The sequence below is a fragment of the Chinchilla lanigera genome, unplaced genomic scaffold (genome assembly GCF_000276665.1).
Source record: "Chinchilla lanigera isolate Chin_1 unplaced genomic scaffold, ChiLan1.0 scaffold00046, whole genome shotgun sequence".
NCBI classification, from domain to species: domain Eukaryota; kingdom Metazoa; phylum Chordata; class Mammalia; order Rodentia; family Chinchillidae; genus Chinchilla; species Chinchilla lanigera.
In genome coordinates this window covers 12653324-12676146 of record NW_004955447.1, presented here as the reverse complement: position 1 = coordinate 12676146, position 22823 = coordinate 12653324, and positions in this window count along the sequence as shown.

The window sequence follows — 22823 nt, the reverse complement described above, 5'->3', positions numbered from 1 at the left end:
AATACAAGATCTGTACTCTCACCAAGTTTACCAGTGTGCACAACGGTATCTGTCGATGTGTATCACAGTTCTAGAACACCATCAGCCTGATATTAATCATCCGCTCCCTGTGCCGCCTTCCTTCAGCCACTGTCATCCACCATCCTATTCTTGCTTTTATGAACTTGAATAGATACTCCATTTGAGTGGGATCACCCCGTTTTGTCCTTCATAACTGGATTATTCCACTTAGTGTATTCATTGCAGAAATGTTCACAATTCAGAGGAGACACAAAAAGAGCTCAAACGTCCATTGGAATAACAATGAATGAAGAAATTGCATAAAAATAGAATAGAATATTACTCAGCCTTACAAATTCAGGAAATCTTCTATGATGTTAAAACGTACGGACTCCAAATTTGTGATTCGCAAAAATCCTTTAGGGTTTAAGCCATTTTATTAGATTCTGCAGTATGTATTTCATAAGTGAGTCATAGCTTTGTGGTTTTCCAGTTAGTACAGGAATGAAGTTATACTTACTATAGCTGCATACTGAGTTTAAATTCTGATCAAATTCGAATTAGGTATAAGCTCAACTTTCGCATGTATTTTCAATGGAAAACATGAATTCATTATCCAATCTATCCATCTCTACCCTGTCTCACCCTGGAACTTTCACAGATAATTTACATGAAATAAGAAAGTGGTTTTTGGCCAGTGAAATGTGTTGAGCATCTATGAAAATTACACATCAGAAGTGGAAATTGCATACAAAGAGAAATTTGTATACACAATTAAAATATTGTCAAAAAATTAAGTGTCAAGGTTTGAAAGCTCAAAATAATAATTCTGGCAAGGATGAATTTTAATCCAAAATGTACCCAGTGAGTACAAATATACATCTGTTTACACTAGGATTTAATCACCATCCTAATTTTGGTGAGCTCAGTTATATCATACTTGTGGTATTAAAGAAAATAAATTTTTTTTTAATAACAGAGTACACATATAGGCCACCTAATCCACCAAAATTGTATAAAGGACTTAGCCCTTTGTGATATGCAGATCACAAGGGTAAATTCTTAAAGTTTTCTTTCACATATATATTCGGTCATCTGACTTCCATGGTTCTCTTGGAATTATTGTCATGGATACACAGATGACATGAGGTGGTAGGTCAATTCCTGGCATCTTCTTGTTTACCTTAGCACCTTAGCACCTGCTCTGAGCTTTGGATTCCTGACATTAGAGAGGGTAACATTTTAAACTGGTCCCTTCTTTTTTTTTTTTTTTTGGTTTTTCTCCGGTACCGGGAACTGAACTCAGGACCTTGCGCTTGCCAGGCAGGCGCTTTTGCCGCTGAGCTAAATCCCCAGCCCCTAAACTGGTCTCTTCTTTGATCTGTTGCTAAATTAAAGTAAGTTGGGATAGTCAACCTGTATATATAAAAAATTTACTATATAAGTATATATGATATGCAAATATCTAAGTATATCTTCTGACATTTTTACTTTGGTATTTCTTTGACTCCAGCCAGCATGTGCTACACTGTACTGCATATCAGATAATGCTAACTTCTCCAGATCCATTTACCATTTCTAGGTCCTCGTTTAGTATTTGTACATTGTATCATTTGGCCTCACATTCTGAATTAAAGATTTATTTTGAGTTCAAAATTTTATAATAATTTTGTCTTTTTTATTAAAATGTAAATCCTGCAACTTAATCACTCCAAGATTATAATCAATGAACTCAAATCAAATATCTCATTTGTTTGGCAAAGTGTGCTCCAGAGAACTTCTCAAAAGAGGAACCAAGTGAGTTAAAAGCTGTATGAGCTTTTGGAAATAATTATGACTAAATACAGTCAGTCTATGTGGGAAAGTGTGCAGATATGTAATCAGGTTAGATGTATGAACTATACCTTCGTCCGACTGTCTTTAACAATGTAAAATGTGAGTTTTTGGAGCAGGCACATAAAATGTGCTTATACTTTTGTCAGTCCTCTTAGATTCCTGTTTTCTGGTGGTGTAGTAATTACTGCCAGGACTTCTTAATGATGATTAATAGTGAGGGTCTCATCTCGTACTTTAAAAGACCTTTATCAGCATTAACACTTCTGACCTTTTTAATTGCATGGATTAAAGCTGGAAATAGATGGTTATTAATGTTCTATATGTTCAGTTCCTGGAGCTTAAAATAATGTTTGCTTTAGCAATGGCATTCGGCAAATTTACATCTCTCTCAGCAAATGTGACTTTAAAAGTGGCACCTCAGTGAGTATTAATTTGGTATTCACAACCCTTTCGGCTACAATTAGAGGCTTCTTGGTGTTTGTGGAATGCTCCTTGAAGCAGCCATGCCTTTCTCATTACAGATTTTGACTGAGCTGCACATTCACTTGCATCTTCTTCTTATAGAAGGCAAGAAAAACTATTTATAAGGTTGTCTGCTTTTTCTTCTTTTGATACAAAATTTATATGGTGGGGTTTGCACTTGTCACTCAAAGCTGACAAAGAATGACAATGATGTGAAGCAATTTTGAGAAAGCTGAGTTATATTGTAGAACTAAAGTTATCTTTGGTATGTGATCTACCAATTAGGCAGGTTGTTTATTTTTCGTTTCTGGAAAGCCTGTGATCTGAGAAAAACTTTTCTTGATGTATATACAGAAAGGAAAAACATTTCACTCTAGAAAAATAGGTATTGCAAAATAATATAGTTATGAATAAAGAAATATACATGAATTTGCATTTACTCATAATGCAGAGATAAATAATAGATGCTCTACACACATATGTACAGCATATATGCACATCTGTTATACGTACACAGATATGTCATTAAATATATCAGCTCTGTATTAAAATGTTTACCTTTTTGTATAGTAAATTTTATTGCCAATCAAGGCCAAAATGAAACTTCTTTTTCAATTTTTTAATTGCTTTATCTAGACACACTGCAAACAAAATGAAAATAGTGAGCAACTTGGCTGATGAGAGAGAAAAATCTCTTATTCTCCACAGTGAAACCCATTTGAACCTAATCATTTTAATGCTGACGTGAACAGCTGTGCTACTTCTCATGATTTAATAATGAGGATTGTGAGTCTTTAGAGAAGTTTATAGAAAACTAATGATTGTAGGCTAAATTAATTCTGTGTACACTCAGATACATGTGACTAGAAATCCTTGCATAATCCAATTTATACTTTCTTCATTACACTTTTTGTTGGAATAGTATTTCATGAGTATATAGTATATGACATGTTGAAGAGTCTATAAAAATTCCAGGGTAAAAAAACCCATAATCTCACAATTTTTGTTTTGCCGACTTCATATGTGAAAATAAAGTAAAATATTTTTTCTTGCCTTTATATGAATTGGCTGCATAGGAAAAACTTCATGAAATAAAAACCTGACATACTACCTTTACATATGAGAAGACTGAAATATCTAGTTTTAAGTGATTTGCACAAGATAACATCATTAGAGAAATGTGTGTCTTGATGCTTATAAAAGTTTTGGGTTTTTTTTCTTTTTTTTCTTTTTTTTTTTTTTCTGGTACCAGGAATCGAACTCACGACCTTGCACTTTCCAGGCAAGCACTGTGCCTCTGAGCTAAATCCCCAACCCTTTTTTATCATTTTTTTTTTTTTTTCCGGTACTGGGAATTGAACTCACGACCTTGTGCTTGCCAGGCAGGCACTTTGCCACTGAGCTAAATCCCCAGCAAAGTTTTGTGAATATCTGAATAATATACTAATAATTGGTTTAAATAGTATTGTTCACATTTCTGAGGAAGTTCTTCTGGAAGATCCATGAGCAAGTCCAACTGATGAAAAATAGATAATGCTGTATAACTATCAAAAAATTTGAATGAAAATATAAATTTTTAAATTTCATAATCTCATAAAGTTACAAAAAAGCTTCATAATAGTTTAAAATAAATCCACACAGCTAGTATAAAATATATTTCCTAATGAATTATATTTTCACTATTCTAGCTTCAATTTGAGTAATATACCTAAGAAAATTGTTATTCTATATTTACACATTCATGAGGAAGTTGTTTAAAATCTTTCATGACTATCTGAGTACAAAATATAGATGATAGTAATATAGGAACTGGAAAGGGGAGGAAATTTTAGTTGGGATTTCAGTAAATTGTAAGGGCGGCCCAGCACCTGCCTGGCAAGTATGAGGTCATGAGTTCGATTTCCAGTACTAACAAATAAATGAAATATAAAGGTGACATAATTCAAATTAAACAGCTACACAGAAAAAATTTTTTAATTCTAATATTAAATCAAAACAGGTAAATTCAAAGAGACTTTAAACGATTCTTAGAAAATGACAACACCTAAGTTCATCTAATGGAAATAGTTCTTACAGTTACCTAAAATTTCCAATAATTCTCAGTAGAATCAAAATTTAAACAGCACAATAATTACTTATGAACCTACAAAGAAAATTTTAGAAGAAATGATCAAAAGATTTCCAAAATGAACATCAGACATGAAAATATATGTCACTTGGAATTGTAAGCAGTGTGGATATATTAGTTAGCCTTTTATACTTTTACTACAATAACAAATGGCACACCTCCAATATTATATCAAAAGTTTATTTGTTAGTGTGAATATTGCTACAGATTAAATGTGATCCTACTTATCATGTCTTCCACACCTAAGATTTAGCTTGAAGGAAAAGCCCTAATTTTGCCTCTTGGTACCTATGCTCAGATGTGAATGTGTACTGTGCATATTCTCTTTTCTAAAGCAATTTACAACTCTAATCCCACAGTCACTGTGATAAGTATTCTCTGCCCATAAGAAGAGACTTTGTACATATAGCTCTGGAAAAGGCATAGATATTTTGAACAATACAGTAACATATTGCAGAACACATTATGAAAATATTCTCAGAACGCTCAAATCTAGGAATAGATCATTAGTCCTCTATGAGATATATTGCCCAGTGCTACAGAGTATTGTGGATGCCACAAGAATCTCAAATTTCCTAGAACACTTAGGAAACCAGTTGGATTCTTTTTTAAGAAGAGATCATTACATTGTAGATACAGATCATGGTTGTTGCAAACTCTGTTAAAACCAGTAGTACTTGGAGTTTAAATACATTAAGAGACTTAAGCTAAAAAAAGGCTGAATGGTGTAGTTGTTGGGGTCACTTTTGGAAATGGACAGGGATGACTAGCCAGGGAATCCATGACTTATAATCTCACATATAAAGGTTACATGTTCAAGACTTATAAGAGCCAATGACTAAGAAATGAATGTTTACATTTACCTAATGTGTATATCCATGTAGAGGTCTACAAGGTAAGTCTTGGGAAATTTCCCTGACATAACATATCTAATTATGATCTAATTATGATCTCAAGATTAATTTTCAGAACTGGGAGTTAAATTAGTTTCTGATATTCATCCTCTTTAATCCCCTGTTTCAATGGCCTTCATTGATATTCAAAGTACAATCGCTATTAACTGCTATTATTAGCACCAAGCTCCGGTTGCAAACAGTGGCGGAAGTGGCAGGAAGGTTACTGAGAAAAATTGCAATAAAATCTCACTTGCCACAGCGCATCTGGAAGCATTTATGTTTTCAGATCATCTTAGTGACTCAGTGATTTTCAAGATGCAAGGAAAGTTTTCTTCCAAATGATAAACTGATTGTATTTCCCAAGATTTAATTTGTATATGCTTCTTTGCTTTGGTGAAGAGAAATTGAAAATTATGAAATATATTTACCATGCTATCTTGCTATACATGTTCTATAATTTAAGTTATTTTGCATTAAGAATTTTTTAGATAAACGGTGCATATGTGTGAAAGTGTCTGTGGTTATAGGTACACTGAGAGAGCGAGTTGCCTATGTTCTTAATATTATTTTCTTGTAAAATGGAGAAAATGTCTCTGAATTTGTTCAGAAGTTTTCAAGTCCCAGTGAAAGAACTGCAGCTGAGTTAATTAGGAAATCTGTAGATACAGTGAGAAGCCTCAGGTGCCATTGCATACTAGAAACTCAAACAATATTAGGTTTTGATTATGTTGCATTTTGAAACATGATTGTACATATTTATGGGTACAAAAAGCTATTTTGATTCAGGTATATATCAAGTAATAATCAATTTGGGGTAATTAGCATAGCTATCACCCTAAACTTTTATTGTTTATTTATGCTGATTGCAGTCAATATCCTTTCTTTAACTGTATTGAGATATACAAATGTATTGTTGTTAAGTACTCTGCCATAGAAAACCAAGGTTCCCGCCCCCCATCTTACTGATGTTGCACCATTGACCGGCTTCTCTACATTCCCTTCTGCTCTACTTTCTCAGGCCCGGTAACCGGTAATCTACTGTCAACCTCTACGAAATCAGCTTTAAAAATCCCACATGTGAGTAGAATCATGTGGTGTTTCTCTTTCTGTATCTGCCTTATCACTTAGCATACTGTCATCCAGCTTTATACATGTTGTAGCAAGTGACTTGAACAAAATTTCATTGCATTTGTGAACATCATATTTTCTTTATTCACTTCTTGAAACACACTTAGGTTACTTCAATGTCCTGAACAGATATCTTTCAAAAGAAAGCAAATAAATATCCCAAAGATAAATGAAAAATATTGACCAGCACAAACCATTAGGGAAATTCAAACCAAGCCACAATGAGTTATTATCTCACTTCAGAATACTGTTAACCCAGAAATAGACTGTAATAAATGTTGACAAGGATGTGGAAAATATTGTATTTACACTGTTGATGAGAGTATAAATTTATACTTCCATTATGGAAAAGAGTATACATTGTTCAGAATTGAAAATCGAGCTACTACACATTAGGATCCAGCGATTCTCTTTCTGGGTATCAATCACCAAAAGCAAATCCAACCAGAGTGCTGAAGAGACACGTGCACCCTGCCATTACTGGTGCACTCTTCACTCATAGTTCGACATGATTCTTTTGTGATTTTTATTCTCTGATCACACTTTTTAGCTGCAATAAGGAAGTTGATTCCAGAGAGTCCTAGGTTTAACTGCTTCCTAAATTGCAGCCTTTGGGAAGGAGATCACTGACTTTTCAAAACTTAGAAGAAAATCTCCCACTTGATTTAGATTAATTTAAATATTCTTCCCAAGTAGGTGTACACAGGAACGTGTCTTTTTGAGAGAAAAAATAGATTATCAATTACACATCCATTTTTTTTTTTTTTTGGTTTTGGTTTTTCTCCGGCACCGGGAACCAAACTCACGACCTTGCGCTTGCCAGGCAGGCGCTTTGCTGCTGAGCTAAATCCCCAGCCCCTACACATCCATTTAAACTAGGGAATTCTAGAAGCCGATTCTCTAAAAGACAGTACATTGATGGAGAAACATCTGTCCATTAAGATTATGTATATTAATGATGCAGAAATGTATCTGAAATCATTAGAAGTCTCCCAGAGACTTTTTCCTTTTCTTTTTCTTTAAGTTTCAGAGTTTTTTATTCAAAGGTTATCAAAAGAAATAAAACAGAAAATGCTAACAATCTGATCAAATGTACAGTTCAAAAGTGTCTTTTGGCATTTAATAAGTCCTAGGAAAGAAAACTTCAGAGTTATCTTGAACTGGACAAATAAGTTACTACTGGCAAGTTTGTGGCACTAGTAAAACAAAAATAAAAAATTAACTCTCTTGATCATATAGATATCTGTATGAAAATCGTTTCTTTCAATCTGTACAAAAGGTCTGGTCTTTCTCAACTGAAAGAAAAATGTTTTCATTTTGAACAGGTATGGTGGCTTTCATGTACCTATGTAACTAGGAATCTCTTTTCGTCTTTTAACTCTTCAGTTTTTTCCTCACTGAAGGACAATCTGGAAAAACAGTCTTTTCATTCCAATAGGCAGAATGTAATGAAAGATAATTATGAATCACACAAACAAAAGAAAGCTTGCTACAGCACAGCAAAAAGAGGAAAATAGAGTCCACTTTGTATTAGGAAGTCAAATGCTAAGTGAGTATGTGTTACACAGGAAGAAAGCTATCCTAGAAATCAATTAATGGAGATATTTTATTTAAAATTTCATTTGGTGTAATTAACTATTTTAATTTTCTTTAATTAATAATTAATGTTATGACCTGAGGAAGTAAACTTTCTGTCATAGAGCTGCATGGATGGAACTGTTTTTTGAGATACATAGGAATTCATAAAATACGTGGGCATAAGTAGAACAACATAAAGTGAAAAACTCAGAATATACCAAAATTTAAAAAAAATTGTTTTAGTCAGACTAAAAATTACTAGTTCTTAAATAAAGAAGGAATTGATAATAATCTCAATTAAAATGTGCTGTTCTATGAATTCACCATATATTTGTCTTTCCTTTGAGCATGTTTCCATTATTCTCAATTACTATTTCCCCTGGTGACATAATTCTCCCAATTTTGTTTATCTTTAGTGTTATTTCTCACTAGGAATAAATTTTTAATTGTAAATATTAATTTTTTAAAATTTCAAAACAATAAAATTAATTATGAGTCTTTTTTCACTTATTTAATGAGGATTTAATTGTGTGCGGTTGTTTACCAAATTGCTTGGCTTGGGAGCTGCCTAATTACTTAGCAAATCAAATTTCTGGGTGTGTCTGGGAGGGTCACGCAAGCATGACTCCCACTGTCTCTATCCTCTTCCTCTCTCTTGCACTGTTCTGGTCAGCTTTCAAGCCACCATGAGCATATTGGCTTTGCTATGAGCTTCCACTGATCCTTCTGCTTTGGAGTTAGCATGCCATTGACTGAATGCCTTAAAACTGTAGACCAAATAAAACATTTCCTCACTTAAGATGTGGATTTTGGGTCCAAGCATTGTGAATGCTAATACTTTATTCTGATGACCTCTTTAGTTTCTTAGGCAAGGACATTTTTCTTCTATTCATAATTTTCCTGTTTTATTCCCCTTTCATGTTTTTAGCATTTTTTCAGGGTCTATTAAATGCACATGAAAATTTCTAACAATATAATGTTAAGAAAATAAATATTGCATTGTGGGCAGTCTTCATAAAGCATGAAAAAATAGCTAAATGAATATTTCTGGAATAAAAAGCAATTTTTAGGCCATCTATTGAAGAGACTACAAAATTAGGACAGAATTTAACACAAATTAATTCAGCAAAGCAGAAAATTAGTCAATAAGTGCTCATATGACCTTGAGAGATAAACACTTACACCCCATGGTAAATTCTTATTTCTCTTGGGAGACTCATTAATTAATTTTTGAGACACACATTACTCATTCAAAAGTCATAAGGATATGAAAAGTAAATCAGTGGCAAGCCATCCTTGAATTCCACAGATAAATCCTAGCATGCTGTGTCAATTACTCTTAATGAATATTTGAATTGGGTTTGCTAGTGTTCTTGATCTGTTTTAATCTAGGATATGTCAGGTTACTTTCTTTTCTTATATTTTCACTGTGGTTTTTCTATCAGAGAGATGCTGGTCTTGTAGAATAAGTTTTGACATGTTTCCTCCCAGATGTTCTACCGCCTAATATCATCACAATAAATATTATAATTTCAACAAATTTATTTTTGGAATATAGAAATGCTCATCACTAACACCTCTTTTGGTTACTTCATCGAGGAAAAGTATTTTTATGCTTTAAGTCTGTTGCTTCTTTCTCAGTGTCACTTCTCACAGCATTCAGTGAATCTTGATGAACATAGGTATATACTTGAAATTTTGACTGCTGAAATGACTGTGGAATATTCCAAGAGGGATATACTGGTAGCTTGTCCTTGGGGAAATGTAACACTGTCAATAACTGCTGTTTTAAATCCCTTGTGTCCAAATAGACACATTTTCTGCTTTACCTTACAGGTGAATTGCACTATTCCAAGCTGTCCAATAATTGCTTCATTAGGAAGGGACACCAGCAAGTTTTACCTTCTTGCATCTTCCAAATGTGTGTCTCGTGACACCCTGTGTCTCCTAATCTTAGTGCAAGGCTCATCTCTGTATCTCCCTGATTTTGATATCTCTCCTTCTCTCTATGACTATAATGATGTTCTTTGGATAATATCTGGAATCTTACTGATAACTCTTTGAAGTATTTATTACTCATTTAAATCTTTCAATGGTTTCCTAAAAATTTGTAAAATTCCTTTATTCTGTGTTATTGTTATGAGGATACATATGTATAACATCATATATGTACACAACTTTATATATATGTGTATGTGTGTGTGGTAACAATTACTCTTTCAGTGATATAATCTAAATCTTCAAGTCCTCTATTGTAGGTAAGTTTATTGCCTGTCTCCACTCGGTTTAACGAAAGCCTAGCTGGACCAGTTCAGCGGCAATACCCACTCCTCATGGCTCATTCTCACGTCTCATTCTCCACTCTTGATGTGTTATTGCTCTGCTATCCCTTCAGCCAAGTTACTCACATTCACAAGTAAAAAGCAGTTGCTATCTCCATTAGGTGAATAAAATCATTTAAAGAAGTGAATTTAACTCAGCAAAGGTACAAGTAAAGATGCACTGTTTGCTTCATGAATATTAAACACAATAATAAAACAAGGAATCTGTACATTTAACATTTTAAGTCATTGTTTTTGTGATGTTCACCAAATGTTGAGTTAGTAAACAAGCATAGAAATAGGACAATTACTTGACATGACGGTTTCATGGTTTTTTTTTTTTTTTTTTTTTGGTTTTTCTCCGGTACTGGGAACTGAACTCACGACCTTGCGCTTGCCAGGCAGGCGCTTTTTGCCGCTGAGCTAAATCCCCAGCCCCCATGACGGTTTCATGTTATACCCACTGTCCCTTACATTTGTTTCTTTTTCTTAAACTCACCCTTTAAAGTTAGGGCAAGTTAGATTAAGTTATGAGTATTCATTAATATCTAGATCATTTCTAAGTGAGATAAATGACTGAAGCCAAGTAGTAAAAATGAGTGTAATTTATGAAGCATTGGATCTTTCATGACATACAGAATCTAAATATATTTAATATTTTGTTTAAAAAAAGATTTTTGAGCTCATGAGAATTTTACCGTAAAATATATATATATATGTTTTATTTCAGAATGCTGCTGAGAGGTTCACAATTTTCTGCTTTGTTGTTTTCTCCATTAAAGGAGAAAAAAATACAACACGTTCAGAGCTTACCATTAGTTAAAATGAATGTGAAAATGTGTACATGAAATTACTAGAAATAGTAAAGACCCCTTTTCCCTTTCTCATACCTGATAGGTGAAGCATGCAAGCAAAGTAAGATTGCTTTGTGATAAGAGAGTGCACACAGATGTGGTCGCTCTGCTTTCTTGGAGGCAGAAGTAGTTTGCAACAGTGGAAAGTGACTGGCTGTCACTTTACACAGAGGGAGAAAAAGAGGAGTGCGGGGGTAGTAAATGGAAATGAAAAGCTTTGAACTTTTGAAGAATTAATTTCATGGGAGGTCAGTTTGGCTAGACACTGTGTTTTTTCTTAAAATAGTTAACATATCAAAATTTCTGATGCATAAATAAAAGGTTTTTTTTTTTTAATTATTAGTCCATTCTTCAAAGATAGTAAAATGTTTTTGCTACCTTGGAAACCATATGTCTAAGAAACTAAAATGCTTTGCGTGTCTAATTGCAATGATTTCCTGTGTTTTGTGCTAACATTTGTTGTATACTTGATCACTTAAGAGGAAGGAGAAAGGTGTTATGGGTTTGTTGATTTTGTTTTATGTGTTTTGTTTGTCTAAAAAAATTTGTCAATGTTTCTTTCATCAAATCACATAACTGAATTTTTGCTCTGAAATAGACCTTGCCTCTACTGCCATTCCAGCCTGAGTTCACCCGGTATCTTCTGAAACAGACCTGGAGATATCCAAAACACATCTGAAAGATCTCAAATAATATTTTTTAGCTGTAGGAGAAAAGAGATTTTTAAAAGTATGTCCCTATTTATTTGATATATTCAAATGTCTTAACATCATTGTCTAGTAAAAAAGGATGACAATCTTTTTTATGATTATAAATTACTAATTATTGTTCAGAATCTCAAAAAAATACAATAAGTTAAGGGAAATCTGTAAAGATCCCTGCTGTTCATACTGTACCTTGCAATCCGGGTACCAGCAATTGCCACAGTTCTCACCTTTGAATGCTGTGTTCCACCCAAATAATCCAAATAACTAAATTCCCCTGCTAATGGACTCATTTATTCTTGCCAATTTTAGGCCTTTGACATCTGCTGATAGTAGTTGTTGCTCTGTGCTTCTTTGAATATGTTTGCTATCAAATACAGGAAAGCATGACCCATGACATAACTGCACATAGCACCATACCCCTGGGCTGAATAAGGATTTCCAGAACTCTGGTAGAAGAGCTGATGGTCTTGTTCACTCAAGATTACACAGAACAAGAATTAATTACATGGAACTGAACTGATGAAAAGTGATTTTCTTTGAGTTTTGTTTTGGAAAATTGCTGGTGCCTTGATGTTCTGTTTCTGGACTTAAGGGACCCCTTTTCCCTTTCTCTGAAGGACCCCTTTTCCCTTTCTTTGAAGGGAAAATTTATAACTTTGAAATTTATAACTCACAATACCTTATTACATTATACGTTTATGTACAGAAGTATAACATATACCTGTTTTTCTCAGGCTGATCCTTCCTGATTCTGGAAATTGCAATTGAATATTTTTATTTTAATGGCAGTATCATTATTTGCAAAAATATTGTAAGAATACTGTACATTTTGGTTTTATATCCAAAGATTTGACTTCAGACTGATGGATGATTCATAGAGTTAGATATAACTGAACATCTTTGAGGAGTTCAGGTTTACTTCATTCAGCCAGTGGTCCATGACTGGTGTACATGTCTCCTGGACTTGCAAGCAAGTGGAGAAGACCACTCTCCTGGAGGCACAGGAATGTAAGCCTCCAAGCTGTACAAACTGTGAACTCAAAGCTATACAAAGTCTTATCTTAGATTTCTTATGAAAAGTTCTAGCAAAAGAAACTCATTCATATCTGTATAACTAAGTGTCATTCTTGTTGAACTCCTAAATAATCAGGCCATATCTAATGAGAACAAATACATTTTGTAAACAATAATAATTCGACTCTGGTCATCTTTGATCAGACAGGAAGGTAACTGCAGAGAGACATTTTATCCTTCAGTGTAAAACTATAGTACACACATGTGGGTTGTCACATTACAGTCCTGGTCATTGTCTTTGGGCTGTTTTTTCACTTTTCTTGGTCTCCATTTCATTTTCTACTTTGTTATCTTCCCGTAAACTGAAATGGATCAATTTTTCTAGCTTTCTGTCTAGCTTCCAATAACTTGCTACAACCCTTCTCACTAATGTTTTCAATTTTTCTTCCAATCTCACCATCACTGAGAAGCAGTTTCCTCTTACCGGGTGAAGCTGGGCGATTTGATGTAAACTTTCAAGCTTTTACCACAATGAATCGAGTATGGGCAACTTATACCCCTGCTGCCATATGAGAAGCTCCAAAAGAGCACTAGAATGTCTGATGCCATCTGCACATATACTCAAACTGCAAATCTGGAAATTTGTCCAAGTGTGTACTCTATTCACTCTACTATTTAAGGATGGTTTAAGTCTCAAATCTTAACTGGATTCTCTCTGGAATAAGAAATTGAGCTTCCAGGTATTAATCTTTGTTTTTATTTTTATGTATATAAAAATATCTCCATTATATTCTTAGCTGCTTCTGCCACCAACAAATATTTTCTGCTACAAAGAAGCACAACTTACTTGCATGTATAGTTTGAAGTATTTTTTAGAAATAAATTTTGGCAAATAGTTTGTATAATACATTTTTGCAAAGAAGCTTATAAAAGCGATGGAAGATAGAGGGAATCAACATATCATTCACCTAGCCTTTAATAAGCAAAATTTAACCAAACCCCTCCACAAAATGTACTTCTATTGTTTAAAGGAAAGTAAAATTTTTTTTTTCCTTAAGTGCGGCAGGGTCTCACAAAGACTCTCCTTGAAATAACTTTAGTGAGGATCCTCTAAGCCTTCCAGGTCCTGACCTTGATTTCCTTTCTTGGCCTGCTTCATCTAATTTAAATCATGCTGAATTACTTTAATGAATATCATCTATTTTTGATATTTGGTCAAATTCCTTATTCCTTATTCCCCTCACTTAGTGTCTTACCATCTTGTCTTCCTTTGATAAAAATCTGAATTTATGGAGCATCCCTCTTACCCTTGAGATTTTTATTCACTGGCCCTCTCCTACCTCCTTGGCTATAGACATCTTATTTTCTGAGGTGCTGCCAATCTTCCTTCCATACTACAAAATTCCACTGCAGCCGTCCCTCATAAGTATGTTTACTATCTTTAATACGGGTGTGAATAAATACACTTACGTCTTCTGCATTGAGGCCACATGTAGTAAAGAAACTGAGCTCATTCTTTCATCTTGATGTAGTATTCTGCTGATAAAAGTTTGCTTCTGTCTAAAGAAAAATCCTAACTTTCATGCTGATACATTTGTAATGTTTTCTTACTTCACAATTAAGTAGTTGAACTACTCATGAAATTCTACCTTCATAAAAAATATGCTAGCATTTAATATAAAGAAACAAAAGTATGCTAAAACATCAAAATTGTCCTCCTAAACATTCATTTAACTAGAAATTATGCTACAGATAAATTACTTTACAGAAAAGCATGTTTAATTCCAAAGAACATCAAAAGAGAGTTGTCAGAAATTACATGTGGACTTTTCAAGAAAATTCAGTTTCTCTAGACAGTATTTATGGAAAATGAAGAATACTTAATACACTTCTTTTGTCTTCAATTTACTTTTCAGAGTGTGCAGCTGATAACATTGAGTATACGGGAGTATTTAAAAATTTCTCCTAAACCAGATAAAGCAATGGATGAAGGATTAAAAAGGTCCTTAAGTCACATTAGTTAAAAAGAAAGGAAAGCAAAGATGCTTTAAATTATAAAATAACATACTTGAGTTTCATTTAAGGTAATGTGGGACAGTCATTATAGTGCTCTTCATGAATGCTACGAAGAGTTTAATTTAGGGAAATGAATTTGAAAAATAGAGCGTAAAAATCTAAAGAGGAAAAGTGAAGAAGAAATGGATTATGGGTAGAAAAAAATTATTATAAGAGGGAAGGAAAATTCAAGGAAAAGCATGGGAATGTAGCATTAGACAAAAGAACAGATATCCTTAAAATCAAATATGTGTCTGGTTGTGTGGATGACAAAAATTAAATTCAGAAATGCAAAGAAACTTCCACATGGAAGAATACTTCATTAAAACACTACTTTATTAGAGCAAAATATAGTTTTATTTGCTCAAACTTTAGAGTTCCTTCCATCAATTTCTTCTGATATTTGAATCTCAGAAAATTTAGAGTTCCTTCCAGCAATTTTTATATCAAAATTTAGTTATCTCAAAATTTTAGAGTTCAAATTTACCTCAAAATTTAGAGTTCCTTCCATCAGTTTTTCTGATATTTGAAAACAAAACTTCAAGTTTGTTTTAAGTACATTCAATTTGATGTTTAATATAATTATGATGTCTGGAATTTAAAAATATGGATTATTTCTAGTGTAAATTAATATTATAAATCAACTTCATAACATATATGCCCATTTATTTTGCAAAATATTCTTCTCACTTTGTCTAATAGTTTACAAGTATTTGCAAGGAATTTTTGTTTGTTTGTTTGTTTATTTTTTTATTTTTATTTTTTTTTGTCTTTTTGAGACAGGGTCTAGCTGTGCACTCAGGCCAGCCGTGAGCTCACTTTGTAGCCCAGGCTGGTCTTGAACTCCCAACGATCCTCCTGCCTCAGCCTCCCAAGTGCTGGGATTGCAGGTGTGTGGCACCACACCCGGCTTTTCCAAGGAATTTTGGTGATAAAGAATGGAAATAGAATTCACGAGGTCTTTTATCTCAACCAGAATCTATAGATTTTTTTAACTCAGTGTTTGGTTTTCTTTCAGCAAAAATTTTAATTTGACTTGTGGGAGACTGCAGTACCCATCACTCTGTTCAGAAACTGGAGTTAACCCAAGCGTGGCCACTGCCTTTAAATTTTAAAAAGTATTTAAACTTGATGGATTTTATATTTTATAATCTGTGCATTCAGGAAGTAATGCAAATTCTTTGAGTTCCTTATATCTCAGTCTAATTCAATAATCTCTCCTGTTATGATGAGCCGATAGGATTCTCACACCAACCACTGTGCACTTGTATGCAGAGACTTTTTGTCCACTAAGAGATTTAGAACAAGTTCAAGCTACTTGACTCTGAGTTAAAGGAAAGCCACCATGTTTCTCACCAGAGTTTGAGTTTAGTGCAGTAATTCTGGCTCACGGATATTCATTTAGAATTTTTTTTGGAATCAGCATTTCACTAACTTTCACAGGTGGACCTCCAAATTGCATTTAGCCTATCTCAGTCTCCCTAAGTGCTGGGATTAAAGGTGTGTGACACCTTATTTGGGTCATTAAGTTAAATTTTTAAATTCCAGGAGTTTTCTCTTGTAGCCTTGTTTTAATTTCTGCAGAACTAGCATATACATATCACCTACTTCAGAAAGTTGCTGTAAGGATGAAATGTCATAAAACATGCAGTGTATTTAAAACTGGTGCTTGAAATAATGTCTATCACACAAATCTCAATTCAGTTTTCATTAAACTCCCTAATGAGGTCACTTTAATTTCTCATCATTTATGGTGTATTGATAGTATCATTGACATTTGTTCAGTAATTATAACTATGAAATATGTCAAATGTTTGACAAAATCTTCACTAATATCTAAAGCTAGAACTGAGCTGCATATACATTAGTAAGAAAATTACTTATAGGCAATATTTGTACCTAACATAGAAAATATCAACCCAGATCACAGTGAAAAAATTTGCTCTCTCTCCCACTTTTCCCACTTTACTCCATCTTCGAAAATATTTCTAATCCTTTAAAATAAGATAAATACCAGGAAGCCTCATACCACTGGATTAAACATATAAAACCAAGGAATAATCTATAAACATAAATGGGCAAGCTACAAATCCTGAATTGGATACATTTTTATTCCTTAGTTTTCTTATCCTCCTTCACTTCTTTATTTTCATATTCCTGCAACTTAGAACATTCACTTTAGTAACTTACTGATCTCTCTAGGTGGCTAATTGACATGGCCTCAGGTACTCAAGGAGGGAGATTCCGAAGCACTAAAAGTCTTACCTACTCCCATGCATATCTGTGCTACAAAGGGAAGACAATAAGCCTCCACACCTATTACTGGATAAAAACCTTATCATGCACAACGTTATTAATTATGCCATATAAAGTTTAGGGTAAAGTATTATAAGAAAGATAGTGTCATCAGAGACTGAGACAGAAGGTCAGGGTAGTAAGCAAGAAGAGCTGGGCAAAACGCATTAACAGAAATGAAAGGAGTACATTCGCTTTTCAGGATGTTCAACAGGTTAATAAATGGCAACTAGAAATCACAGCAGAAATCCACTGAATATTTTTGAAATGCAGAAATATGGGTGTGTTCAATCTTTCCCAGAGTATGCTGTTATAATGAACACATTTGGGTAATGTTTCTTGCAACTTTAACAGTGCATTTTTTACTCTCTATAAGTGTCCACAGAGCACATCAACATTTAATGAAGAAAAATTATGCAGATTTATAGATCACTCAGCCCATATCCAGATAAATAAAGCGTAGAATATAATTCTGTAGATAGTGTTTCATGATAATTGTTCTTTTGTTTTATTATCTTACAGTTGAAAATCTTTGTCACTACATTCTATTATAATTTCCTTTGAGGGGTTTGGAAGACAAAAGTCATAACTACCAAATTAGCAGAATGTTGACTAATTGAGAAGTTAAATTTGAGCCTGGAGACCAGAATACTTTTGTAATCACTTAACTACATTAGTGTAAAACTTTAGGGAAACCATTTGACCTATAGATGATTTTGCCTCTACTCTCTAAGATCTTTACTAACTTAATGTATTTTGTGACATAAAAAAAATGATCCTTTATTCTGACATTCTGAGTTATGTTTTAAAAAACGTTTATTTTTTGGTCACCAGAACATGACAAATATGTAATCTGGGTAGAAATACCAATTGGATCCATTGTTCTGCTAGAAGTTATGGCAGATAAAGAATTAGTAGATATTCTTAAAATGTTGTTGCTGAAATTTACAGTGCAGGCCATCTGGTAATAATTGTGTGCTTTCTGAACTAAAAGCTCAATTTTTTCTCACCCAGTGAACTCTAACGAGAGAGAAGTACTCCTTCTGTGGGAGGGATAGGAAAGCTGCAACGATTGAATCTCCATCCCCGGTTGCAACTCCTACTGACACCCTTCCGGCAGATGTGACAAATTTTGAAAAGGTCTGTGCAACTATCAGCCATGCACTCTACACTCTCCAGGCAATTTAAAGAAGAGAAAAATAGACGCTGTGATTTTTTTGATGGTGGTTTGAAAAATGTGATGATACTGAAAAATATGATAGTATTAAGATAATATCACAAAGGAGCGGTGGATAAAAGCACTTGTGGGGTATCTGAAAATTGTAAGATCAATTGTTTGATAAGGGAGGTGATTTATAATCTTAAAATTATGTTTTGTTTTTGCAACCTGAGTGGAATGAGTACTTTTATACAAGGAAACTACTACTTTATAATGCACAAAAATAAATTGTAAATAATTCCAATGTAATTTGAGGAATAGGTAAGGTGACCTGAATTTTGTACTAGTGTTGTGAAATCAATGTTTTTCTTTCCAATTTTTTAAAAATGTAATATGCCATGCATGATGGTGCGACAGTTATACTAAACTCTGGTAACCAACCACTTTGTGGAGGTATGCCTATCTTAGTTTTCAAATTTAAAACATCAAGTATGTTTACGAATTTAAAATCTTTGGAAATTAGTGTTTAAATTCTACATTTCATATTTATATATCCTTCCTTTATTTGTTTGGCAAAATTGTTTTTAATCTAATGTTATGTTTTAACAAACTTCAGAGAAAACCTTCTAGGTTTCCTGTCATTTTTACACATTTATTTAATTTTCTATATTTCTTCTAAGTTGACATATTAAAAGAGCAGAAAAAGTTATGTAGGGGATCAGGTGGTTAACTTTGTGAGTTAACTTGATGTACCATGGAATACCTACAAGTCGGTTTCAGCCTTGTTTCTGGCTGTGCCTGTGAGGATTCTTTTGGAAGTGATCAGCAAAATCTCTTCTGGGTGCCGAGAAGAGATTTTCAGGCCCCACAAGGCCTGAAAAAACCCACCACAGCAAGGGAATGTTGAGTCTACTCCCATGATGGCTGTTGAGCTGGAGCCTTGATCTTCTATTTTTTTTCTCCTGACTCTCAGGTCTTTTATCATTTTTGCTCTGATTCTGACACTGGCTGGCCTTCGAACTATACCAGTGGCTTCCTTGGGTATCCAAGTTGTACGTGGTACGTCACTGGCTTCATCTCCTGCATAACTGTGCAAGTGAGTTTATGTTACTAGTTCTCATTTTCAGTCTTATGTGCACTTATATAAAAATATTTGTTATATTTTTCTGGAGAGCAAAATCTCTGACTGACCCAGGGAATAATTATTTTTCTTTTTTTTTTAAGTCGCTCCCAATATGGTAGGGGAGGAAGAAGCAAGACAGAACTAAGGTAAAACCAGCTCTTAGCCTTACAAGCACATGAATGGTAATATTCTCATCTTCCTGGGCTTGTGAGGAAAAAAGTGGTCTTTTCTTTTCTCTGTCATTCCTTTCTCTCCTAAATTAAAGCTAGGTATCTACCCTCAGCTGCGGTTTCAACACATCTCATGTGTTCGTTAGCCTCCCTTCAGCCTTTCCCTAAGCTCGGCCCCTGCATTGACAGGTACTGTTAATTAGGCTTGTAGGTATATTTTCCTCAGGACTTTCTCTTAGTCTAATATTAAATGGTGAAAATTTTTGTTTCAGAATAATGTGATCTGTAGAATTCAGTTTATGCTATTACTAATTTAAGTAGCTTTCTGCTTCGTATTTTGCATAAATCAGAATAATTTATTTTATGAGTATGACTTTAAAGTCTTCTGAAAAAATAAGTGGTATAAAAATATTCTGAAAAAACTCTAATGTTGAGACTTATCTTGGGAATCCTTACGACTACAATTACATATAACATAGCAAGCATGAAGTACTATATTTATGTGACTATTTCAGGGTTTTACATATATTACAAGCTTATTGTGTACAAGAATATAAGAAATGCTTCTAGCATTACTAACAGTATAATGTGTTTCATCTGCCTCCCTCTACAGATACTTTCAATTGTAGCACTGATCTATTCCAAAAGTGTTTTGAAATATTTTCCATTCATTAATTGTGATAAAAATGACTCAAATCTGGAAGAACAGATTCATAGAGGAATATTATTCCAATTGATATTGGTTACTTAACACTCCAATAATTTACTTCAATGACAACAGATTTAATTTCAAGCAATGTTATTTAAGGCATGAGATATATATAATATATATCATATATATGTAATCATATATATATGATTAGTGAAGTTGGTAATTGAAATTACATTCATTATAACTAGTATGACAAAGACAAAAAGGAGGAAAAGGGAGTTTTAGCAGTTAATAATAGATGTTAGAATTAATTGGACTAGTAGCATAACAACAAGGAAAGGAGACAGAAATCATTTCACGTCAGATTTTTAAAAATCTACATCTTTTTATAATCTCAATATTTAATGCATGACTAGCTCCATTTCTTTAACCTTTTTTATATATTTCTAATTTTATATTCCAACAGTACAAATTCTAATTTAATGCTTTATTTTTACTTTCATTTAACCTAAAACTTTGTGCTATGCTAAATCTCACATTTTCAATACTATGAAACTTTTTATTATATGTATAGAAATAAAAATGTTAACAGATTCAGAATAATCAAGATTTTCCTATTTTTATTCTTTGGTTGCATATTTCATAGACTATAGTAATGTAAATGACATGCCAAGGATTTTTCTTATGTAATATGTGCAAAATTTTTAAATCAAGTGAAAATATATGTCAAATATGAAATGTATATTTAAAAGGAATTTCTAAGAGAAAGTTTTCTCTTTGGTAGAAACAGGTACTTAGTTAGGTCTTAAATAACTTCTTATTCAGAAACATAAACAGAGCTTCAAAGATTTTTGTAAAAATATTAAAAATGCAATTTTTCAGCTAATTAAGGGAGAGGAATGAATGAAAACACTGTATTTTGTGCAAAAATCAATAGTGTTCCTGTATACCAATAATGAACTTCATCATGCAAGAAATTAGGAAAACAATACTGTCCACAATAATGTAAAAAAATTAAATACCTAGGAACTAACCAAAACAAGGAAGTGAAAGACCTGTTCAAGAAAAATTACATTACTATGAGAAAGGTGATTGAAGAAGACATTAGAAAACTGGAAAGTTATTTCCTGTTCCTAGTGAGGCAGAAGCAAAATTGTATACTCAAAATGGCTGTACTTCCAAAATTAATACACAGATTTAATACATCCCAATCAAAATATTGATAGCATTCCTCACAGAACTGGAAAAGGCAATCCTAGACTTTGTGTGGAAACAAAAGATCCCAGAATAGAAAAAACATTGGGCAAAAAGAGCAAAGCAGAAGGCATCACAATTCTGGACTTTAAGTTATACTAGGGGGCTACTGTGGTAAAAACAGGAGACAAACAAGCACTAGACATGAGAGAGAAGAGATGATAGCCGTCTGCTCTTTGACCACAGGGACAGAAAGATACAACAGAGGAAAGGTAGACTATAAATGATGCTGGGAAAACTGTTATCCACATGTACAGGAATGAATCTAGACTCATATCTCTCACCATGTTCTAAGCTAAAATGAAAATGGATCAAAGTTGTGAGTGTTAAACGGAAACACTTAACCTACTGGAAGATTGGATAGGTAAAACTATTGAAGACATAGGCACAGGCGAGAACTTGGTGAAGGAAAAAATCTCTAATGGCACAAAAAATACCCCAAATCAACAAACAGGGTCATAACAAATAAAAAAGTTTCTGCACAAGGACAGAAGGAACCAACCAAAAGAAGAGACAAATTACAGAAAGGGGAAAGCTTGTCAGCTGTTCCTTGGAGAAAGAATAATATCCAAAGTATAAAGGAACTTTAAAAAAGCAATTCTCCCCAAATCAAATGCCCAATTAAGACATAGCAATTGAAACAAATAGGCACTCCTCCGAAGAAGTACAAATGGCAAAAACATACATGGAAAAAATTCAATATCTCTGTCCATGAGAGAAATATAAATTAAAATACTGAGTTGTTAACTTACTCTAGAAAGGATAGCTATCATAAAGAAACTAAACAATAGCAAATGCTGGTGAAGATGTGAGGAAAATGTAACCTGTACACTGCTGGTGGGAATGTAAACTAGTCCTACATTATGGAAATCCTCATGGAGATTCCTGAGAAGCTAAAACTAGAAATTCCTTTTGATCCAACTCTTCTCCTTTTTCCAAAGAGTTGAATACATCATATCACAGTGATACATGTATACCAGTGTTTACAGCAGGGCAATTCATAATTGCTAAATCCTGGGAGAAACCTAAATGTCTACCTACAGATGAATGAATAAGGGAAATGTGTCATTTATAACAATGGAGTCCTATCTTGCCATGAAGATGTATAAATTTGAGTCATCTGTAGGAAACTGGATGTACATTGAGACCATAATGTTAAATTTAAAAAGTGAAACATACAAGCTTAAATGT